Genomic DNA, 12,326 nt, shown 5'->3' on the forward strand with positions numbered 1-12,326 from the left:
CTTCTCCAAGTTTACTCACAACGTACATAGCACACTTATGGCAAAAGCTAAAATTTTTACAAGGGATATCAGTAATTTATAACTTCTTTGAACAATATTCCCAGGCTTTCAGACCCATAAGATATCTTAAAATCCACTTCATAGCTTCCCAATGTTCTTCTCCAAGTTTACTCATAACCTACTAAGAACACTTACGAGTAAAGCTAAACCAGGTCTGATACAGATCATCATATACATACACACAGAACAACATTTCTCACAAGGGAGATTAGCAATCCTAACTTCTCTCTTTTTGGACATTGTTCACTTGATAGTTTAAAATAATTACCAAAAGGAATAGACACATTGCATTTGAGTGGAGAACCTATCTAACACTTCAGACACACGGTGATGCGGGAATGTAACATTTGACAATGAAAAATAAGAGGAATAAGAAAAGAAAGGGGATTGAAGAAAATAAGAAATTAAAGCGAAGAGGAAATCAATTTATTCAAATATTCGAGGGTGCATATTTCTAAAATACACGATTAGTAACTTGAAATCACTTAGTTCATTTTTCAAAACATATAGAGAAACTAAATTTGAATTGAAAAGATTGATCTTAAAGAAATTACTGCTCAAGCGTAAGTTAAACCTACATTTCATGTATTACCTATAGAAAGAAGCACTTTGATCAAAATGTTAATGATGAGATAAACATTATGCTGAAAAATCTTTTAGAATTTATTATTTATTATTTATAGTTGATTAAACTCTTTTTACAACTATGAAAAAGCTATAGTTCGACCCAACCAACACCTAGAGGGGGGGGTGAATAGGTGTTTATGCGGAATTAAGGCAATTAATTAACTTATGCAACAAGTCACATAAATTATGCATTGTCCAAATTCATTCACATACTTTATCTACCTAAGTTGAATTACCGGTTGAAAAGTAAATAACAAAAACCAGTAAAAACGCCACAAAATGTTGACGGAGAAAACCCAACTGGGTAAAAACTCCGAGCACAAGCCAGTAGAGATCCACTATAGAAGATATTGACTTACAGTACGCCAGACATTATTGATTCTAACAATACTCTGACCTCCTTACTGTATCGACCATAGCTATCCTGGATTTTGCAGATCTACGCCAAAATCCCAGCCTTGAATATCTTCTACCTCCCGTGAATCACCAAGCACTTCAGCTCTTCAAACAATTCCCTTCCCGGATCTTCAAACTGACGATCTTCTGGAAGTTGATATGGAGATATGAAAGGGTGTTTTGGTTTTGAGAGGGTTGATGTTTTTATTCAAAGAACCATGAGAATTAAAAGATGAAAAGAATGAATATTAGGTTCTTAATCCTTTGGAAGTTGAGAGGAATTCCTGTTTGAATGTTTACCAAAGGTCTTTAATGAAAATCAGACGTTTTGTTTATATAGTAGGTTGAATTTGGTAATATGGAGCGTTAAAAATTCGCGAGGCATTAAAATTACTAAAGGCCAGATAACACCGTCGCTCGAGCAAGGTGCTGGCGAAACTCGAGCGACGCACCTTCGCTCGAGCGACAGCTCAGCGAAACTCTAGTGACGTCTGTTCTGCAATTTAGGCTCGAGCGAGGTCAGGGCAAAACTCTAGCGAAATCAACGCGCCGTTTGCATCTTCAAAGCATCCCACTTTACCCTAGACCTATGCTATGAACTTTGCCAAATTGAAACTTTAGTCCTTAAACTATTAGACCTTTACAATTTGGTCCTTGACTTTACAATTTTGACAAATAGGTCCTTTGGTCACAGATTGCCAATTACACATTTTCTTAACAAACTCCCCTTTTGGCATTCTGTGACAAAAATACATATGACAGTTAAGGACATAAATAAAAATGACTCCAAATAACCTATCTATTCAACCAAAGCAGCTATCTCTTGTTGAACCTATTTCCTGAAAATCAAAAACTCAAATACCAAGTGTAAAAGCATGTGAAATGGAAACAGTAAATAAAAACAACAAATAGATCATACGTCATTAACCAGATTAAGAAGCAATAATAATGTAAGTCAAAAACACCAAAAACATACATTAATATTGCCAAAACATCAAAAACTTAATCTAGTCATGAATTATATACACATCATCTTTATATCACAATTACCAAGAAATCGATATCTATCTATCCAACTCTATCCAAAATATCTACTCCCCCTTTTTGACACGAAGGACAAAGGATAAAAAACAATCAACTAACTAACTACGAGGCAGCACCTCCAGCATCCAAAGACTCAGCACCGCTCTCGTCACTTGTGCTCTCCTCCATACTATCACGAATCCAGCGCAAATGTCGCTGACACACAGCAAGAGCACGGCGAAAAGTAGAAAGCTCAGTTGACTGATGCTCCGAAGCAGCACTTAACTGCGTGATCTAAGCCATCATACGAGCCTGCTCCTCGACCAGTGTAGACATCTGTCCCATAAGCGTCACCATGGGGTCAACAGGCGAAGCAGCCACCCCAGGAGCAGAAGTAGATATCGAAGGAAAGGTAGAGCTAAGCGGAATAGCTAAAGGAAGAACGGAACGAAAAGGAAGAAAGACACGAGAACCCCCAGTAAGAATATCAGTAATAGGATCAAGGGGCTCCGAAAAATCAAAGACATCAACAGGCTCAGCTTGAGCCGCAACATGAGCAGAAGAGGAAGAAAACGGAACATGGGATCAACTCTGATGAATGGTCTGCTGTCCTATCGGACATCCTATGCGACTAGTCGAACCCTCAGGAAAAGAAGCACCTAAAGACAAAGCAACCCTATGAATCAAGCAAGCATAAGGCAACCCGATCCGTCCCCCAGGAGTACGAAATGAAGCCAGAATCTACTGGCACACAAAACTAGGAAGGTCGATCGAGTCCCCATGAAGAAGGGCATATAGAAAACGGGCCCTCACCATAGGTAAAGAAGACGTGTGGGCAACAGGCCACAGGTTTGTGCACACGATGCGCAACAAAACCTGATGATCAGGGGGTAAAGAACCCGTGGCCATCGCCGTAGGCCCCCCGACAGACGGGGTGTTCAAAAGCGTCGATCGAACAAGGGCATCGGCCGGAATAAGAGCAGGTAGAATATAAGGAAAAGTCGGATGGGTAATCTGAGGTATACCTAAAGCATGAGCTACTGCTGATGGAGTAACCCTAAAAGAATGACCTCTAAGAAAAACCCTAAACGACGAGCCGTCTATGTCATGAATATTAACATAAAACTCCTGAACCAGGAGTGAGGGCGGAGGTGAAAGACCAACAAGAAGGGTCTCCCAACCCCGGGAAACAAAAATGGCGGCTATATCAATAGGAAGGTCAGATAAGATTACCTTACGCTCCACGAGTACGGGGCGTAAGGAGAACTAAGAAGTGAAGACCTCCTGAGCTGTAGCAGAAATGAATCGCGATCGACTATACGACGTCGAACCACTGGCCGGCTACGCAGAGGGTCGAGAACGCTTACGGGCCATCTGGCACACGTAGAGATGGAACTAATGAGTAACATGAAGAATGCACGTAATATGATGCAATGCGAAATGAAACACTGCACAAACAAATGAGGCACGAAAGAAATGCATCGAAAAACGTGAACGACCCTAAGAGCAAACCAAGCATGACGAAAAGATAAACCTAAAATATGTCCAAAAGCACTCAACATGGCACGTGACGACAATGAAACAAAGACGAAATGGAAAGAAGGAAAACAGAAACACACAAAAAAAACTAAGGGAAAACAAAAGTCATATAACTAAGGACTTTCATCAAACACGTGGCGTGCGACACTTTGGCACGCAATTTCAAGCACATACGAGACGCAAACACACAACCAAGCATAGTCCCACAAACTAGAAACCATGGTCTTTAGAATGAAACAAACCACACAAGAAACGGAATAACGGAACGCAAGAACGAACAACACAAACATGGACGAAAAACACGAAAATTCCATTACTAAACCATGGAAGAACACACAATTGAATGTAATTTGTGATGCAAAATGCGAAGAATAACAAATAAGAAATGCATGTAGATCATAACAAGGGAAGAAGAAACAATCAAAATCCAAAAAAAGAAACTAAACACAAGAGAAAAAAATTACCTGAAAAATGCTGTGCAAATGTTGAAAAATCCGGAAGCCAATATATGTTAGGGGCTTCGAAATTGTGTAATAAACAAGTGTGATGGATGAATTTTGAATGAATCGCAGCAATTGTTGAAAAAATGAGAGAGAATGGAGAAGAATTGCGCGAAAAATAAAAACTGGGACTCTTAAGAAGGCACTGTCGCTCGAGCGAGCCATGGGCGAAACTCGAGCAAAAAGCGTTCTACTTTTGTCGCTCGAGCAAAGTCCAGGCGAGACTCGAGCGAAGTTCAAATGTCAGAAATAGCACTAAAATTTTGAATATTGAGAAAAAGAACACAATTATCAAGAAATGACGAAATTAGCCCCAAATCGTGTATTTTCAAAAATAAAACAAGTGCAGAGCATCGGAAATTAATAAAAAAAAACGAAGCAGGGGACCAATTATGTAAACTATACCAACAATAAGCATAAAGTCACAACCCCGACACTCAGCACATAGACAAATCGTAAGTCCACACATAGTTCAAAATCCCGTGGAGTAAAGTGTATACAGAACATCACCGTGAAAAGTGCCACGTAGTCCATGCAAGTGAGACTCAAAACCTTAAATTAGTAAGAAAAGACACGTGAAAACAACCAGACAGAGGTGTATGTCTACCAAGTGACAGTCAAATCCAATTCCACGAGGACCTATATCAAATATTACGATTGTCACAATTTTACTCCCCTAACTGTATGATTCCATATTTCTTCCCTCCCTTTTTTTTTCAACAAAAGAACTTAAGTGCAATGCTATCCCCATTAAGCGACATAAATGACCCCGGTAACGAACTTTGGCCCGGTGACTCCCAAGTCAAATGACCATAGAGCACCAGGTTAGAAACCCCTCAGGCTTAATTGTTCGAGTCAAATAGGCCCCGAAGACAGTCATAAGTTCAACAATATAAAAGTGGGGAAAGACAATATGATTAGGTGACACTAGTCCCAGATCAAGTCAAATGGACACATAACCCCAATTACAGAAGAACACCATCCCAAGTCTCACCCATGCGATCAAGACTCACTTACAGGACTACAGTGTGTGCTGTGCAAAAATGAATGACGAGCCATATACTGAGAACTCCACAGGCAAAGAGAACGATGATGGAACCTCAGACTTGTACATATGATGAAAAATAGAGTTTGATCTTTAATGTAAAAGCTATTATCGTCACATAAAAGGCACACATAAAAAAATCCCATTTTATTTTTATTTATTATTATTTTTTTAATTAAATTTTTCTTTTTTAATTTTCATATTTAAACACACAAATATAACACACAAAAGAAGACCTAAACGACAAACTAACAATGAAAAATGCATCACACACACAGAGATCACATGCAAGATATGAAGTGACTAGGTGCATATGTGATGAATGCATGAATATATATGAATCCACGATCAGATAGGTGAACAAACACCAATAGCCGTCCGAAGCGACTCAAACCTCAATCCATCTAGTGGTTTCGTAAGTAGATCAGCCAATTGATTATCAGTAGAGACATGGTCGAGGGAGACTATATGTGATTCAACAAGCTCACGAATGAAGTGATGTCGTATGTCAATATGTTTTGTTCGAGAGTGTTGAATGGGATTCTTAGAAATATTTATAGCACTTGTATTATCACAGAAAACAGTCATGGTCCCTTGACTAATCCCATAATCACTCAGCATCTGCTTCATCCAGAGAAGCTGAGTGCAGCAACTACCTGCAGCTATGTATTTGGCCTCTGCCGTGGATAGAGATATAGAATTCTGTTTCTTACTTAACATGGCTACGAGATTGCTCCCCATGTAAAAACAACCCCCTGTCGTACTTTTCCTATCATCTGCGTTCCCGGCCCAGTCGGCGTCGGAGTAACTAGCCAAATCAAGATTAGAATTCCTAGAGTAGAATATCCCTAGATCAACTGTACCACTCACATATCTAATGATGCGTCTAACAGAGCTTAAGTGTGATTCTTTTGGATCTGCCTGAAATCGAGCACACACTCCAACACTAAAAGCAATGTCAGGTCTAGTAGCCGTGAGATAGAGAAGACTACCTATCATGCTTCGATATAGGGAAGGATCTACACACTTACCTAAAGGATCACGACCTAACTTCAAGCTAGTACTCATAGGTGTCCTAGTATGCTTCTTACTATCTAACCCAAAGCGCTTAACTAGATCCTTAGCATACTTAGACTGTGAAATGAATAGTCCATTCTCTGTCTGTCTCACTTGAAGTCCAAGGAAATAACTCAACTCTCCAACCATACTCATCTCAAATTCTTGCTTCAAACACTCAACAAACTCATATGCTAGAGACTCAAGAGGAGACCCAAAAATAATGTAATCGACATAAATCTGAGCAATGGTGATAGTTTCTTCAATATGTCTAATAAATAAGGTCTTATCTGCACCACCTCGAGAGAATCCATGTTCCTCAAGGTATGAAGTAAGTCTCTCATACCAAGCTCTAGGAGCTTGTTTCAGACCATAAAGTGCTTTGTGGAGTTTGTAGACATAGTGGGAGAACTTAGGATCAACAAATCCTTTTGGTTGTTCCACATAGACTTCTTCCTGAAGAAGTCCATTCAAGAATGCACTCTTAATGTCCATTTGGTGTAACTTGAACCCTATGGTACAAGCAACAGCAAGCAGAATCCGAATAGACTCTAGTCGTGCAACAGGGGCAAAAGTTTCATCAAAATCAATTCCTTCAACTTGAGTATAACCCTGAGCAACTAATCTAGCCTTATTCCTAGTTATAGTACCTTGGTCATCTGTCTTATTCGTAAAGATCCACTTAGTACCAATAACATTACAATTTTTAGGTCTGGGAACTAAGATCCACACATTGTTCCTGGCAAATTGATTGAGTTCCTCATACAACGCATTCACCCAACACTTATCACTAAGAGCCCCTTCAACTTTCTTAGGCTCTACATGAGAGACATAGCTAATGTAAGCCAGATTGTTCAGTACTCTCCTACGAAGTCTCATACCTTCATCTAGATCCCCAATGATATTGTCCTTAGGATGATTAGACTTAACCCTAGTCGATGGTTCCTTAGGATTTTTATCTCGATCTTGTAGAAGTGTTTCCTTTTCAGGTGTTTCAGTTTTCCTAAGAGATGATTCAGACACAGGTGGTTCAGTGGGATCACTAGAACTTATAAGATCACCATCACTATCACAATTTTCAACACTCTCTCCCTCACTCACAGCATCATCTATCACAACATTGATTGACTCCTCACAACATGAGTTCGTGAGTTATATACTCGGAATGCTCGACTATTTCTAGAGTATCCTAAGAAAACTCCTTCATCACTCTTAGATTCAAACTTACCCAAGTTCTCTCTATCACGCAGAATATAGCACTTACTCCCAAACACACGAAAGTACTTAACCATAGGCTTTTTACCCTTAAGAATTTCATATGGAGTCTGATCGGTCTTGGGTCTAAGGTAGACTCTATTGATTATGTGGCATGCAGTGTTAACAGCTTCTCCCCAAAAGTGTAGGGCTAGTACCCTTCCATGAAGCATGGCTCTAGCCATGTCCTAAAGAACACGATTCTTCCTTTCAATTACCCCATTTTGTTAAGAAGTGATAGGGGAAGAAAACTCATGCAATATCCCTTCATCCATGCAAAAACTCTCAAGATTAGAATTTTCAAATTCTTTTCCATGATCACTACGCATTCTAGACACTTTGAGATTGAGTTCATTACTAAGCCGCTTACACAGAGACTTTATAAGATCACATGCATCAGATTTTTCCCTAAGCAATTCTATCCATGTGAACCTCGAGAAGTCATCTACCACAACAATAATGTATCGCTTACCTCCTAGACTCTCAGTCCTAGATGGTCCCATTAAATCCATGTGTATCAATTCCAGGGGTCTTTTGGTCAGAATTTTAGAAGTCTTTTTATGACTTCCCTTAAGCTGTTTACCTAGTTGACATGGTCCACACACAACATTTTTACTCGGACTTATCTTAGGCAAACCATCTACCAATTCCTTCTTAGCTAGCTGTACTAGACTCTTATAATTCAAGTGACCTAACCTTTTGTGCCAGAGCTCACTCACATCAATTTTTGCACTCCTACACATATAATTAGAATTAGGCAAAACTCCATAACAATTGTCAGACGTTCTAACCCCTTCAAGGACCACCCCACCGGACGAATCATACACGGTACATCTCTTTTACACAAAGCTAACCTCAAAATCATCATCACAAATCTGACTAATGCTTAACAAATTAGACATTAAGCCTTCCACGTAAAGCACATTAGAGATCTCAAGTAATCCATGCATTTGTACAGTACCTTTGCCAAGAATAGGTACAGAACCCCCATCTCCAAAGGTAACCATACCGCCATTACATTCATCAAGAGTAGTGAACAAAGCTTTATTACCACACATATGCCTAGAACATGCACTATCTAGATACCACATATTATAATTTTGGACTTTTAATGCAACATGAGCAACAAAACAGTTTTCTTGACCTGAATGTCTAGCTAGATCACCATTTTTGACCCAAACTTTCTTAGATGATAAAGTACTCCTAGTAAGCTTAGTAAGCATCTCAGTCAAATGACTAACCTGATTAGACAGAAAGCTAACCTGACTAGGAATGTTATGATTTCTACGCTCATTGCCTAACTTATAACATCTAGGCCTAGTGTGTCCTAGAGCTCCACAGTGGTGACAGGTGGAAATGAACCTAGGCTCAAAGGTACGTGTCTATGGGTATCTGGGATTGAAGTTCCTACGTGATTGATGACTCTGTTCTCTCGGAACATTCTTACCCTTTTTTTGAACTGCCGACAGCATTAGCTTTCTTAGAGGCAGAAACAAACACAGTCTTAGATGGTCTAGTAACATGTGTGTTACCCTCAGCGTATCCTAGACCTTTCCTATCTCCTACAGGCTTATTCATTCCAAAAAAAATTGTCCAATTTCTTAGTCCCACTTATGAAAGTCTGAAGATGAGCATTAGATTTCTCCAATTCACTAGTCAAAGTCTTAATCTTGTCCTCTAACTTCTCATTGACACACTTTAACTCACTACCACTCTTAAGTGAATCCTAAAAATTACTAGCAATTTTCTCTTTTCCTCTTTCAAGTTCATCAACCTTTTTGAGTAGGGCTTTATTGACCTTTTTGATTTTAAGACTCTCTTTAAACAAAAGTTGATAAGCTTCTTGTATGTCTATGTCATCCTCATCCTCATTACTAGAATTATCGTTAGGAAGTTCTTCCTCAACCTTATCACTTTCTTTGTCAGATTCACTCTTAACAGTCGATACAAATGTCATATAGTTTCGTTCGTCCTCACTACTAGAAGATTCCTACCTATCACTGGTCTCAGATTCATTATCTGTAAGTGAGACAACTAAGGCCTTACCTTTCCCTTTTCTTTGGTTCTTCTTATAACTGGGCATTCATTCCTATAGTGACCTATTCCTTGACACTCATGGCACCTAACCAAACGAGGCTTATCACTAGACCCTTTATTGGTAAACTTGTCAATTTTTTCTTTTGAAAAACTGCTAGGGGCTCCACTTTTTCTATCCTGAGGCTTTCTCCTATTCTTGAGAACTTTTTGGAATCTCTTAACAAAGTAAGCAATTTCATCGTCCCTAAGTGACTCAGTATCAAAAGATTCATCCTCTTTGATGGATTTTAAGGCTATGGACTTTTTTTTCTTAGGTTGTGTGACAATGAGTTCATAAGTTTGCAGGGATCCTACCAATTCTTCAATTTTAACTTCATCTAGGTCTTTACTTTCCTCAATGGCAGTGACTTTAGGCCTAAATCTCTCGGGCAGGGACCTAAGCACTTTTCTCACAATTTTAGACTCGGGAATTCTCTCACCTAGATTGAAACTAGAATTAACAATGTCATTCAATTTAGCATAGAATTCGTCAAACATTTCATCATCCTTCATTCTCACTTCTTCAAACCTAGATGCTAGCATTTGTAACTTAGAATTCTTTACCGTTTTAGTTCCCTCATGTGTAGTTTCAAGAATGTCCCAAACCTCTTTAGCAGTTTCACACATTGACACTCTCCTAAACTCTTTGGGAGACACGGCCATAAATAGGGCATGAAGACCCTTGCTATTCCAATTACACTCAGCTATTTCATCCTTAGTCCACAGTGATATGTCAGTTAGATTAATAGTTTCAGAAACGGTAGTGGAGGGAGGTTTCCAACCATTTTTCACACTTACCCAAACATGCTCATCTAAAGACTTAAGAAAAGCACGCATTCTAACCTTCCAATAAGCATAATTACTTCCATCGAAAAAGGGAGGTACAGACAGTGATTGACTCATCTAGACAACTATGGGTCAGGACTCGAGATTTGGCTCTGATACCACTTGAAAAAGCTATAGTTCGACCCAACCAACACCTAGAGGGGGGGTGAATAGGTGTTTATGCGGAATTAAGGCAATTAATTAACTTATGCAACAAGTCACATAAATTATGCATTGTCCAGATTCATTCACATACTTTATCTACCTAAGTTGAATTACCGGTTGAAAAGTAAATAGCAAAAACTAGTAAAAACGCCACAAAATGTTGACGAAGAAAACCCAACTGGGTAAAAACTACGGGCACAAGCCAGTAGAGATCCACTATAGAAGATATTGACTTACAGTACGCCAGACATTATTGATTCTAACAATACTCTGACCTCCTTACTATATCGACCACAGCTATCCTGGATTTTGGAGATCTGCGCTAAAATCCCAGCCTTGAATATCTTCTACCTTCCGTGAATCACCAAGCACTCCAGCTCTTCAAGCAATTCCCTTCCCGGATCTTCAAACTAACGATCTTCTAGAAGTTGATATGGAGATATGAAAGGGTGTTTGGGTTTTGAGAGGGTTGATGTTTTTATTCAATGAACCATGAGAATTAAAAGATGAAAAGAATGAATATTAGGTTCTTAATCCTTTGGAAGTTGAGAGGAATTCCTGTTTGAATGTTTGCCAAAGGTCTTTAACGAAAATCGGACGTTTTGTTTATATAGTAGGCTGAATTTGGTAATATGGAGCGTTAAAAATTCGCGAGGCATTAAAATTACCAAAGGCCAGATAACACCGTCGCTCGAGCGAGGTGCTGGCGAAACTCGAGCGACGCACCTTCGCTCGAGCGACAGCTCAGCGACGTTTGTTCTGCAATTTAGGCTGGAGTGAGGTCAGGGCGAAACTCTAGCGAAATCAACGCGCCGTTTGCATCTTCAAAGCATCCCACTTTACCCTAGACCTATGCTATGAACTTTGCTAAATTGCAACTTTAGTCCTTAAACTATTAGACCTTTACAATTTGGTCCTTGACTTTACAATTTTGACAAATAGGTCCTTTGGTCACAGATTGCCAATTACACATTTTCCTAACAAACTAGATTAAGGTTTGAACAATTTTTAAAATATGAAAATATTTTTGAGTTTTTGTTTGCTTTTAAAATATTGCAAACTGCATATAATAATTGTTTCAAGTGTCGTTGTCATAAGCTTGAAAAATTGTAAGCTTGACATTGATTAATGATAAGCACAAATTTATTTTTTTTGAGCTAAACTGAAGTTGTTTGACAAAAGATACCAAAAATGTGATTGAATTTTTATACTTTTTAAATATGATGATTATTTTCTAAATGTGTTGATTGCTCATATAGAATATTAATAATAATATACAATTACATTCGCATCTTTTGAGAGAGTATCTCAAAGTTGATGTTGTTAAAATCCTGATTGTGGTCAACATGTCACAAAAATGTTGAATTAATTGATCATGGCATATATCGAAAAAGAAATTCTAAAATAGATTGATTGTAATAGTATAGTTGATTTTCTATCAGAAACTTCTATAAAAATAAATTTAATCTACACGTTTAAAAGTTTTAGATAATTATTCTTGTAACTTCGAATATTTTTGTCTAAAAATTTAGATTTTATGCATTTTTACATATATATAGGGGCTTTATATTTGAAATTGGTCTAAGGCCACCAAAATCTTAGCATCGACGGGATCTTATTAGATGAATGTCGAGGTATGCATAGATGACATGGTGTTGAAAATAAAAAAAGAAAAGTAAATTATGAGGCCGATCGCCACGAGATCTTCCATGCTTTTAGAAAGCATAAGTTGAAACATAATCCCAAACAGTGCATGTTTG

Source organism: Olea europaea, chromosome 3 (genome assembly GCF_002742605.1).
Source record: "Olea europaea var. sylvestris chromosome 3, O_europaea_v1, whole genome shotgun sequence".
Lineage (NCBI taxonomy): Eukaryota > Viridiplantae > Streptophyta > Magnoliopsida > Lamiales > Oleaceae > Olea > Olea europaea.